A 13769-nucleotide genomic window follows, 5' to 3' on the forward strand; every position below is an offset into this window, starting at 1 on the left:
TCCCACTCACCATTAGAACAGGCTTTCCACTGACTTGGTCCTTTGTTTCTTTAGCTCCTTGGTCTGTTTCCCATTGATTGATTCATAGTAATTCCTTTGTAAATGGATTCATTGTTTGAATACCCTTAATAAGTTGTTCATTGTAGGTGATTAGAATAAAAACTAAGTTTAACTTGGCAATCATATACTCAGCATCTCAGCTGAATTAATTTGCAGATTAAAAGCTTTCTTCTGAAATCTTTAGTATTTGCTAGAAATAGATTCATGTATTCTACTAATAAATTTACTTCCAATAGAATAACAAATATAAGTAGTGAAATTGAGCATCTCTATCTTGTTTTTGATATTGAAAATAAGTCTTTCAATTTCTTTATTGGATATGACAATAGTGGATAGCTGCATAACTATCTCTCTCTGGATATCTATATATAGATATAGAGATGTAAATTAGAAAAATATATAGAGAAATATAGAAATAAATGTATACATGTAGATATATACTGATACAGATTTATAGACATACAGATATATAGACAGACAGGCACATATGGATAGAGATATAAACTATTGGTATGTAATATATAGATATGTGTGGGTGCAGATACATATATATATATATATATGTATATATATATATATATATATATATATATATATATATATATATATATATATAAAAGGATGTCTTTTAACACATATCCTACACCTAGCTTTCTTGACCATTTGTCATGAAAGGGTATTCAATTTTGATCAATTTCTTCTTGGGTAGCAATTGAGATCACCTCTTTCTCATTTTTATTTTTCAACTATTAATGTATTTTACACTGCTTGATTTACTTTATGTTGAATAACTAGATGTCAAGAATAATTTTCACTCAGTACTGCTGTGAAATGATTTTTTGTTAAAATCCTTTTAACATGGTGTTATATTCAGTTTTCTACTATTTTGTTATGATTTTAATGTATTAAATGTATTAAGATCTTACAATTATTCTCACTTTTGTTAATAACTTTATCTGTATTCTTAGGATTTCTTCATGTATTATCCACTGGTTTTGCTGAAGGTATAGCTGTCCTATAATATATAGCCTTTTAAAAAATATTTGGGAGAAAACTTAATAAAGATTAAAGTATTATTTTACATTTGATATAGTTACTATAAATTCATCTGATCTTGAGAATTTCATTTTCAGGCTAATACTGATTATTAAATTCATGTATAACTTGTTCTAGTCCTTTTGTGGTTTTCTCTTTTCTCTTTTTTTTTTTTTCTTAACTGTCACAACAGCTGGGGACCAATCAAATACATATTCCTATGAGGGCGATTTTCATTCAAATCACCACAGTAATCTCTCTTGAACAATTAAAAGTATAAAGCATTTCCATTTAAGTTGTATCCTATAAGATATTTAGTCACAGAAAGAAAAAAGTGAACAATTTAGATGGTTTACTACTTACAGGAAAAAAATAGAAATCAGACAGATCGACTTAGTTTATTCCAATCATTTCTCTGTCCATATCCTACATGGTTTCCAATTTCAGGGAATCATATTTACTGTCTTTACCTTTATATTTTGCATATATTTTATATTTTCAGGCTCAGATTAAATTATTTGATGATTATATAGCAAATTGAAGATAATTATATTTTGGGTTCTTATTATAATGTAAAAAATTTATAAAATGTGTTTATGTATAAATTGTACTTCATTGGTGACCTGTTCTCAAAGGCATGGTATTTTTTGATAGAATATTTGAAAAGTGTGACCAATCTATGGCAAAACCATTCTAAATACACCTTATATTGTGACAGGATTTTTCCCTATCCAATCACACTAAAAGGAGGGCAGCAGGAGGCCTGTGATTGGGCAAGGAGGCAGAACTAAGATTAACAGAGACAAAGAGTGTCTGGGGGAGAAAGAAAAACGCCAAGATGGAGGTGGATGTGAACCAGTGTGGCTTTACCCAGCCACAGGTAATAATGATATCATAAGGGCTGAAATATTGGGATAATTAGTTTAGTCTAGGTGGGCAGCTTATGCCATTATTAATTGACTTGATATTATATTTGGGCATCTTGTGTATTAAGAATTTATTGTTACATAAATCTATTTGGTTAATAATAAACTTCTAGAGTTTTGATTCTACTGGGTAAATGGGTGTTGTGGTGGCTGATTGTGGGGTGAACGATCATGTGGTCTGCTGGTTGCCTGCAATAGCCCAGGAAGCAAACCAGTCTTTTCTTTTTCTTTTACTTTTTTTTTTTTTAATATTTCTCACTACACTATGTCATCTGAAATATGTGATAAACAGTTCTGGATACTTGGCTTTCTAACAAAGTTTCACTACTCTACCTTTTCAAAGAGCCTCAAGGACTTCCAAGGACATTATGAATTCCATTGAACAAAATGTCATTTTCATTCCAGGGACTAAACTCAGCATCTCCAATATAATTAAGATTTTGCTTAGTGGGATCTTATACAAAATCTTGTACAAAGGTTGTTTCTATAACAAATTTGATTATATCTAAATTACAATAATCAGTGTCATTACTTTGGTAGCTATACTCAAATTTATACCCATTCTGTTTCTCTGGCTCTCTCTTTTTGTGTGTGTCTGGATGTGTAAGTGTACTGAATAAAATTATGAAAAATACAAGCTATTCTCATCTTTAATACTGGATATCAAATAAATCCTTGCTAAGAACAACCATAGCACATTCCAAACTTTGAAATTTCAAACAAGAGTTATAAAATTTTCAATATATAATTACTATCCCTGGTAATAGAGAGACATTTTTCAAAAAATTTCCAATCTCTAATGAATTAAAAATACTGTGGTCTGTTGGTATGAAAAGAGGCTGTTCACAGACGGCTCTGTCTCCAGATCAGGAAATGTGAGTGTTCTCCTCACATGTACTTTACAATAACACATGTAGGTTAAGCCCAAAGTTCATCCTTCTGCTATATCACAATAGAGCATAAGAATGGGTCTGCAATCAAACTCCAAACTACTTCAGTTTCTTTTGCCAAAATCTGAAGATATATCCTCTCTTTCTCTCTCTCCCTCTCCCCTTCTCTCTCCCCTTCCCCTCCCCCTCTATCTCCCTCCCCTCCTCCCTCTCTCTCCCTCTCCCCTCTCTCTCTCTCCCTCTCTGTCTCTCTGTCTCTCTGTCTCTCTGTCTCTCTCCCTCTCTCCTTTCCCCTCTCCTTCTCCTCCCCCTCTACCTCCCTCCCCTTCCCCCTCTCTCTCCCTCTCTCCCTCTCTGTCTCTGTCTCTCTCTGTCTCTCTGTCTCTCTGTCTCTCTGTCTCTCTCTGTCTCTCTCTGTCTCTCTGTCTCTCTGTCTCTCTCTCTCTCTCTCTCACACACACACACACAAATTACTTAGCCATAAGAAAGTGTTTCCAAATAGCAACTTGATATAAAATTTATAGCCTACCATTTTTTAGTGTTTTTTTATTCTTTGAACATTTCTTAAATATATACAATATACAGTCATATTCACCCTCAACTTCCTAAGCTTCTTTCCAAACACCTTAAGCTTCTTCCACAATACTCCCCACTCCTCTTTTTCCTTGTTGTACAATAAGTCCAATTAGTCCTGTGCATATAAAGGGTATAGAAAGAATATTAGAGCCAGGAGATAGGTAGGAGTAATCTGAAATGCTGTTTTCTGTACATGATATAATTTTCAAATACATGAACTTACAATAGTCATATTTACCTGTAAGGGCATTACACAAGATCAAGCAAGTTAGAACATCCTGAATGGACAGAAGAAAAGGGAAAGTCACTTTCCATTGGAAGGTGTCCACTGATAGGTTGAAAGTGGCATTAATTTTGTGGTAGTAACCAACTAATTTTTGGTCCATTTTATAGTCCATTCCATAAAATGGACCCATAGCCAGAGCCTTTAACTGGGCCAAAAATTATATATGAGTGCTTACATTATAGATGAAAGATGAACATAATACTAATCTTCTAAATGGACATAAATACAATCTTTTACCTTAAGTAATTATTTTTATTACTCTATATTTGTGCAATTTTCAAACCTAATCAGACAAACGTTTTTTATTTGATTATTAAATTACAGGGCAATTAAAACAGAGTCCAGCAACCTGTAAATACACAGACAATGAGACACTTCAAAGTATTCATCTCTAAATGAGTTTGTACCACACTCATGCTGCCAGTGCTCAGGGAAAGCCATGGAAGAGGAAGATCATGAGAGCAAGAAAGAATAGATGTGTATAGGAAAACAGTATTTGCCAGACATGATAACATAGTTATACATTCACACTCATTGACCAAGATTGAATACATATGACTCATACTAGATCAAGTCAGTCACAATCACAGCATAAATGAAAATTTGCCTAATGAACGTTTTCTTCAATCTAAAAAAAAAAAAAAAAAAACTGATTTTTAATTTGTTTTAAACTGGGAAATGGAGATTACCTTTCTTTTTTATTATTAGATATTTTCTTCATTTACATTTCAAATGCTATCCTGAAAGTCTCCTATAGCCTCCCCACACACTAATCCTCAACCCACCAACTCCCATTTCCTGGCCCTGGCATTCCCCTGTACTGGGGCATATGATATTCACAAGACCAAGGCCCTCTCTTCCCAATGATAGCTGAATAGGCCATCCTCTGCTACATATGCAACTAGAGACACAGCTAGGGGGGTACTGGTTAGTTCATATTGCTGTTCCTCCTATAGGTTGCAGACCATTTAGCTCCTTGGGTACTTTCTCTAGCTCCTCCATTGGGGACCATGAGTTCCATCCAATAGATGACTGTGAACATCCACTTCTGTATTTGCCAGGCACAGGCAGAACCTCACAAGAGGTTGTGAGGCATATGCAATAGTGTTTGGGTTTGGTGGTTATATATGGGATGGATCCCTGGTGAGACAGTCTCTGAATGGTCCTTCCTTCCATCTCAGCTCCAAACTTTGTCTCTATAACTCCATCCATGGGTATTTTGTTCCCCACTCTAAGGAGGAATGAAGTATCCAAATTTTGGTATTCCTTCTTCTTGAGTTTCATGTGTTTCACAAATTGTATCTTGGGTATTCTAAGTTTCTGGGCTAATATCTACTTATCAGTGATTGCATATTGTCTTAGTCAGGGTTTCTATTCCTGCACAAACATCATGACCAAGAAGCAAGTTGGGGAGGAAAGGGTTTATTCGGCTTACACTTCCATACTGCTGTTCATCACCAAGGAAGTCAGGACTGGAACTCAAGCAGGTCAGGAAGCAGGAGCTGATGCAGAGGCCATGGAGGGATGTTCTTTACTGGCTTGCCTCACCTGGCTTGCTCAGCCTGCTTTCTTATAGAACCAAGACTACCAGCCCAGAGATGGTCCCACCCACAAGGGGCCTTTCCCCCTTGATCACTAATTGAGAAAATGCCTTACAGTTGGATCTTGTGGAGGCATTTCCTCAACTGAAGCTCCTTTTTTCTGTGATAACTCCAGCTGTGTCAAGTTGACACAAAACTAGCCAGTACACATATCATGTGTTCTTTTGTGATTGGTTTACCTCACTCAGAATGATATCCTCCAGATCCATCCATTTGCCTAAGAATTCCATAAATTCATTGTTTTTAATTGCTGAGTAGTAATCCATTGTGAAAATGTACCATATTTTCTGTATCCATTCCTCTGTTGAGAGACATCTGGGTTCTTTCCAGCTTCTGGCTATTATAAATAAGGCAAGTATAATATCCCAAGAGAACTACAAATTGTCTATCTGATCAAAACCTTTTTTTTTCCTTTGCTTTTCCTTCTGAGTTGAGGTTGGTGCTACATTTAAAATATTTTGTTTAATATTAACACATGTATATGTTGTATTTGCAGCTAATACATCCCCCATTATATTGTGGAGCATGTGTCCTTATTACAAGTTGGAACATCTTCTGGGTATATGCCCAGGAGAGTTATTGCTGGATCCTCTGATAGTACTATGTCCAATTTTGTGAGGAACCGCCAGACTGATTTCTAGAGTGGTTGTACCTGTTTGCAATCCCACCAACAATGGAGGAACGTTCCTCTTTCTCCACATCCTCACCAGCATCTGCTGTCACCTGAATTTTTTATATTAGCCATTATGATTGGTGTGAGGTGGAATATCGGGGTTGTTTCGATTTGCATTTCCCTGATGATTAAGGATTTTGAACCTCTGGTGGAATCATGCCTGACCTCAAGCTGTACTACAGAACAATTGTAATAAAAACTGCATGGTGCTGGTACAATGACAGACAGGTAGATCAATGGAATAGAATTGAAGACCCAGAAATGAACCCACACACCTATGGTCACTTGATCTTTGACAAGGGAGCTAAAACCATCCGGTAGAAAATAGACAGCATTTCCAACAAATGGTGCTGTCTTAGCTGGTGGTTATAATGTAGAAGAATGCAAATTGATCCATTCTTATCTCCTTGTACAAAGGTCAAGTCTAAGTGGATCAAGGAACACCATATAAAACCAGAGACACTGAAACCTATAGAGGAGAAAGTGGGGAAAAGCCTCGAAGATATGTGTGAGGAGCGGGAGTGGCGGCAGTCCCAAAGGCGCTAGGGACTGCAGCTAAGTCGTATGACTTGCACCTGACTTCCTCATATAAGCCACAAACATCTTGAGAGCTGTGCAGGTGTACCAGGATAACGGTGAATCCATTTTGATGGAGATATGCCCCTGCTGCCCTGATTAGCTGAAGCTGTGTGCCTGGTGAGGTGGCGTGGACTGCTGTGCGTGGATGGGAACTGAGAGTATAAAAGAGTGAGAGGCCCAGGGTTCAAGGGAGATATAAACAAGGGAGATATAAACAAGGGAGATATAAACAGGGGAGATATAAACAAGGGAGATATAAACAGGGGAAATATAAACAAGGGAGATATAAACAAGGGAGATATAAACAAGGGAGATATAAACAAGGGAGATATAAACAGGGGAGATATAGAGAAAGAAGAAACAGGACTGAATAAACGTGTGCAGAAGGATCCTGTTGCAGTGTCGTTCTTCCTGGCCAGTTGGGCGCACGCAAGAAGTGGTGCCGAAACCCGGGACAAGAAACATCTTCAGGCATGAGCGAAGACCCCCTGCTACAGGGAGGATTCAGAACTGCATCACAGGGAACAGTGGTAATGAAGTATTCCTGTAAAACACACTGTTGAGAAGGATCTGGCGTGGATTCAGAACTCTTCAGCTGGGGAACGGTACTGATGAAGAGAAAGAAGAAAGATGAAGACTGAATAAACTGCTGTTAGAAGGATTGGTGGTCATGTCGTTCTTGCTGGTCGAGAGCAGATGCGACAATTGGTGGCCCTTACAGGGACCCGACTCCCCCACCGAGTTCAGAACATTCAGCAGTCAGTGGTTGCAGGCAGGATAAGTTCAAGGTAAGTGAACTGCTCCCAGGAGTTTGGGAAGGACCTCGGATAAAATAGAGGCAAGTATAAAGTTGCCAGGAAGCAAGAGATATGGGCACTGGGGAAAAATTCCTGAACAGAACTGCAATGGCTTCTGCTGTAACATCGAGAATCATCAAATAGGACCTCATAAAATTGCAAAGCTTCTGTAAGGCAAAAGACGTTGTCAATAGGACAAAAAGGCCACCAACAGATTGGGAATGATTTTTACCAATCCTGAATCAGATAGGAGACTAATATCCAATATATATAAAGAAAAAGGTAAGGGAGAGAGAAGGGCATCTGAGAGCTAGAAAGAGAAAAGGGGCAGAGATAGTGAAGAGGGGCCACACAGTCTCTTTTATAGTAAGCTAGGTCTACCTGGCTGTTGCTTGTTAACTGGTGGGAAGAGCAGAAACATAATGTCAAGCATAGAAGGAATACCAACAGGATATAACCCATTTAATATAGTCTATGTTTTTCACAAGGCTAGTTACCTCTCCTCTGTCATGTGTCCAACTTCCTCAGAGTCCTGGGTGAGACATAACTCTGACTGTTTCCCAGTGTTCCAATATCTCTACTGGAAGGAAAGAAAGAAAAGAAGGAAGGAAGGAAGGAAGGAAGGAAGAAAGAAAGAAAGAAAGAAAGAAAGAAAGAAAGAAAGAAAGAAAGAAAGAAAGAAAGAAAGAAAGAAAATTTTGGGGAAAGAAAACTGGTTAAAAGAAAAAGATAAAAATTTTCAGAGTTAAAAAAAATTACTAACTCAGCCTAAACCTGTCAGAAGCCCACTGCTTTACAAAAGGCTACTCTTGACACAGAAACCTATCCAAAGATACGCAATGTTTTCTCAAATCCTTCCCAGATTAACAATGGCAGCTCTTCCCCTTGTCTCCATACCTGAACCCACAACTACAGTATAGCCCACTGCTTTACCATATGCTTCACAGTACCTACAACCCCAAAATATACATCACAGCTCCAGAACAACAGTTGGCCACACTAGCACTTAGAAACTCAGAAACCTCTTTTCCCACCAAAGGCCATGTAAGTAAGTACCTGCAAGCCTAGAGGTCATGCCACCTCTCAGAATCCTAGAATTCCAGAGACAAGTTCAGCACCCAAAACCTCAGAAGTCACTCAGGCCATCAAATCCCAGCAAAGGACAAGCCAATGGACCTGAAAACCCACTGGTCATCAGAATTACAGGTCACTCAGGCCAGAAGCCTAGAAAAGAAACAAACCAAGGGAAAAACATCCATCAAACAAAGATAAATTCAGAAATTTGCAGCTAAACCTATAATTACTCAAACCCAGATGCCAAGGTGCCAGTGAAGAAAACCACTAAACAATATCCAGGGCAATATAGCACACCAGAGCCCAGCTATACTACTGCATCAATCCCTAGAGATAGAAGCAATAAGAAAAAACACAAATTGAGGGAATTCCTGTGATGAAATATTTAGGTAGGTGAATAAAATCTACAGACACAAGCATGACCAACAGAATACAAGAGATGGAATAGAGAATCTCAGACATAGAAAGTACAATAGAAGAAACTGATACACCTGTCAAAATAAAATGTTAAATCTACAAAATTCCTAACACAAAACACCCAAAAAATCTGGAGCAGTATGAAAAGACCAAATCTAAGGATAATGGGACTAGATGAAGGTGAAGAATCCCAACAAAAAGACCCAGAACATATTTTTACTAATTTATTCTCTTATATATACCATCCTAACTGCAGTTTACCTGCTTTCCCTCCAGCTTTCAACTCCTCCATCCTCCATGACTTTCTTTTTCATCATTCAGTCCTCTTTTACTTCCCTTCAGAAAATGCCAGGCCTTCCAGTGATAACAACCAAGCATAACATATCAACCTGGAACAAGATTACGCACCTCCCCCATATAGGGCTGGACAAGGCAATCCAGGAGGAGGACAAGGCAGAAAAAAATATATCAAAAGCAGCCCCTGCTCCTGCTGTTAGGAATCCCATAAAAACATAAAACTATACAACTATAATATGTACAGTGAACCTAGATTAGACCCATGCAGTCACCTAGACTGTTCAGGCTCAGTGAGCTCCTGTAGGCCCAGGTTTGCGGATTATATGAGTTTCCTGTAGTGTCCTTGACCCTTCTGGCACCTACATTCCTTCATCTTTCTCTTTAGAAGAACTCCCCAAGCTCTGCCTAGTGAGTGGCTATGGTTCTTTGCATCTTTAAGTTGCTGGAAGAAGTGATCTTAGTTAAGGACAAATCTATCACTATAGCAACATATCATCAGCCATTGTTTCATTTATTCATTGTTTCATTAATTAAATAATTTTGCCACTCTTATTTGGGTCTAGCTTAGTTCTCTGCATCATCTGGCCTCTGATTTCTGTTCCCCCAGGTGGTGTTAGTTGTGATCTTTCTCTCAGGGCATAGGTCTTATGCTAGAGTAATCTACTGGTTAATCACTTCCACAGTTTCTGAGCTGTCTTTATCTTAGCACATCATGCCAGCAGGACAAATTGCAAATCAAAGATTTTGTGTATGGATTGGTATTCCAAACACTCTACTGGAAGCCTTACCCAGATATATGAGACAGCCAGTTGAGGTTCTGTATCTCCCATTACTAGGAGTCTTAGCTACTGCCACCATGATAAATTTCTGGGAGTTTCCATTGGGCCAAGTTTCAATTTTGACCCAGTATTGACTCCTAATTCCCGTTGTCTATCCCAGTATTCTCTCCCTCCATCATCTTTCCAACCAATTGCTCCTCTTCTCTTTGCATCCTGCCCTCAGTCTACTCTCAATATCTATTCCACTTCACTTCCCAGGGAGATCCACATGTTTCCCACTTAAGTCCTTCTATTTGTTTAGCATGATTATCCTTTATTTTGTAGTTAATATTTGCTTTTAAGTGAGTCTATACCATGTTTGTCATTCTGGGTCTTGATTACCGTACTCAGGATGATTTTTTCTAGTTCTATCTATCAGCCTGCAAATCTCAAGATGTTGTTTTTTAACTGAAGAGTAGTACTACATTATGTAAATGTACTACATTTTCTTTCTTTATTTTTCAGTTGAAGGACATTTATATTCTTTCTAATTTCTGGCTATCACAACTACAGCTGCTATGAAGATAGCTGATTGTCTTAGTGGTAAACTGGAACATATTTTGGGTATTTTTCCAACAGTGAAATAGCTGGATCTTCAGGTATATCAATTCCCAATAATCTGACAAACTGCCATATTAATTTCCAAACTGGTTGTATAAGTTTGCAATTCACCAATAATGGAAGAGTATTCCCTTTGTTCCATATCCTCACCTACATGAGCTGTTACTTGTGTTTCTGATCTTATCAATTTTGATAGGTATAAGATGGAATCTCAGAGTCATTTTCATTTCCATTTCACTGATGACTAAGGATATTAAAATATCTTCAAGTGCTTATTGGCCATTTGAGGTTTTGCTGTTGAGAATTCTCTGTTTAGATCTATATGCCATTTTTAAATTGGATTATTGGCTTTGTTGATGTGGTGATTTGAGTATGCCTAGCTCAGGGAGTGGCACTATTTGGAGCTGTGCCCTAGTTCAAGTGTGTATGTCACAGTGGGCATGGAGTTTAACACCTTTATTCTAGCTGTCTGTAAGTGAATCTACTCATAACATCTTTCAGATGAAAATAAAGAAGTCACAGCTGTGCATGTACCATGCCTGCCTGGATGCTTTCTATGATCCTGCCTCGATGATTATGGACTGAACCTTTGAGGCTGTAACCAAGTCCAAATTGAATGTTGTTCTTATAAGCTTCGTCTTGGTCATAGTGTCTTTTCACAGTGGTAAAACCCTAACTAAGATAGTTGATATGTAGTTTTTTGAGGTCTTTATATATTTTGCAAACTAGCCCTCTGTCAGATGTAGAGTTGGTGAAATTTTTTTCCTATTTTGTAAGCTGCTATTTGATCTATTGGTGGTGTTCTTTTTCTTGCAAAAAAATTTCAATTTCATAAGGTTCCATTGTTGGTTTTAGTGCCTGTACTATTGGTGTTCTATTCAAAAGTTGTCTCTTGTGTCAATGCATTCAAGGTTATCTCCAAATTTATCTTCTTTTTTTAAATTTATTTTTAATTGGATATTTTATTTATGTACATTTCAAATGTTATCCCCTTTCCTGGTTTCCTCTCTGGATTCCCCCCTATCACATTCCCCCTTCCCCTGCTTCTATGATGGTGCTCCTCCTACCACACACCCACTCCCACCTCACTACCCTGGCATTCCTCTACGCTGGGGAATCATGCCATCACAGGACTAAGGGCATCTCCTATTGATGCCAGAAAATGCTGCCCTTTACTTTGGATGGTAGTTTAGTGACTGGGAGCTCTGGGGGAGGGAGGATTCTGGTTGATGATATTGTTATTCTTCCTGTAGGGTTGCAAACCCCTTCATTTCCTTCAGTCTTTTCTCTAATTCCTCCATTGGGGACCATGTGCTCAGTCTAGGAGTTGGCTGTGAGCATTCACCTTTGTATTTGTTAGGCTCTGGCATTGCCTCTCAGGAGACAGCTATATCAGGGTTCTGTCAGCAAGCACTTCTTGGCCTCCATAATAGTGTCTGGGTTTGGTGTGAAAGAGTAGTAAACTCAGTGCTCCAAGGTATGCTAATCATAAAACAGATAGTGACATTTCTCCACCCACCCACTTCCTGAGTTCAAGGAGTATTCATTCAAAGAAAGTCACCCTGACCATTACCGGAAGCTGCAATGCAAATGTGCTATTGTTAGGGGCTCTTAGAAACTGTCTTGAGAGTTAGCAATTACCAGGTATTCCTTGTGACACCTGTGACTTTGTACTTCCTTGTGACTCTTATCTGGTGTTTTTGGTATTTTCCAACAATGCCCTTCCCACCTCCTTGAGTTGTGGTTTTTTTCCTTTAAATACCCCCTTACTCAGCTACTCGGGGCGCCACAGTCCTCTACCCCTGCGTGGTGTATGACCATGGGCCCGAGAGCACTCTTGAATAAAAATCCTCTTGCAATTTGCAGCAAGACCATTTCTCGTGAGTGATTTTGGGGTGTCGCCCCTCCTGAGTCAGAACGTGGGGGAGTCCTCATGTTGTGGGTCTTTCATTTGGTGCGTTGGCCGGGAAATGTGACCACCCCTCACACCCGAGAACCGACTTGGAGGTATGGGGATCCCCTCTTGTGTGCGTGTGTGCCAGCCGGTGTCTCTGTTTTGAGTGTCTGTTTTCTGAAACGAACATTGGAACATGTGCTTGTTATGTTGTTTGTGTCTTGTCCTATGTTTCTGAAGCACGGCAAAGTCTGAGTTTGGATCCATCTGAGTTTATTGAATTTGTGTCTTGGTTTCAGGGTTACGAGATCGTGGGTTTGAGTCCCACCTCGTGCCTTGGTTTTCAGGTTGTGAGATCGTGGGTTTGAGTCCCACCTCGTGCTTTGGTTTCAGGGTTATGAGATCGTGGGTTCGAGTCCCACCTTGTGCCTTGGTTTTACACCTGGCAGAGTGAGGAACAAGTGTGCTTCTCTGGTTTTGGTCGTCTAGGTAGAAGTGGACGATGGTGTTTGTAGACAATGGGATGATGGGGTTTTCTGAAATGCGCGCGTCTGTATTTGCAGCTGTTCTTTTGGGCCGTAAGGACCGGAGGACTGTGGTCGGCAGACGTGCTAGGAGGACCACAGGCTGTGGCCCTGGGGGACGCCCTGGGAGGTAAGGAGAGCCAGGGATGCCTGGCCGTCTCTGGATCGGTCAGAGGGACCGAGTTTTGTTGAAGCGGAAGCTTCCCCCTCCAACATCGTCTAATCCTTTTGCCTGCTTGTGGAGGACAAGAAAGGGTCGAGTGTGTCTGGATTTGTTGGTTTCTGTTTTATGTGTTTTTGTGTACGTGTTTAGAGCTATGTGAAAATCTAGAGAAACAAAGGTAATTCTCATAGGTGCTTTATACCCTGACTAGAGATAGTTTACACCTGAGATATGAGAAAATGGGTTTTGAGAAAAGCAGTACTCTCTGACTATCTGGAGATAATTTGGTAATAAAAAAATAAAATAAAATAAAATAAAATAAAATAAACAGTATTAATTGGTCTTTGGAACCCCGCACCTGTAGTTAGGAATCTAGTGTGGCTAGAGAAGCCCTGCTAGGCGCTGATTATAAATGCTGTTCTTATAGGGACCAGCAGCTTCTCAAGTTCTATGGTAAGGGAACAGATGACTGTTTTTCCCACAAAAATTGGATTCATCAGGTGACAAGGTGCTCCTCTCTTGAAATTACAGCTAGAAAAAAAAAAAAAAAAGAATTTTGTTTGGTTTAAATGGACAAATGTATACGACCATTTCATTT

Source organism: Mus musculus, chromosome 9 (genome assembly GCF_000001635.26).
Source record: "Mus musculus strain C57BL/6J chromosome 9, GRCm38.p6 C57BL/6J".
Classification (NCBI taxonomy): Eukaryota; Metazoa; Chordata; class Mammalia; order Rodentia; family Muridae; genus Mus; species Mus musculus.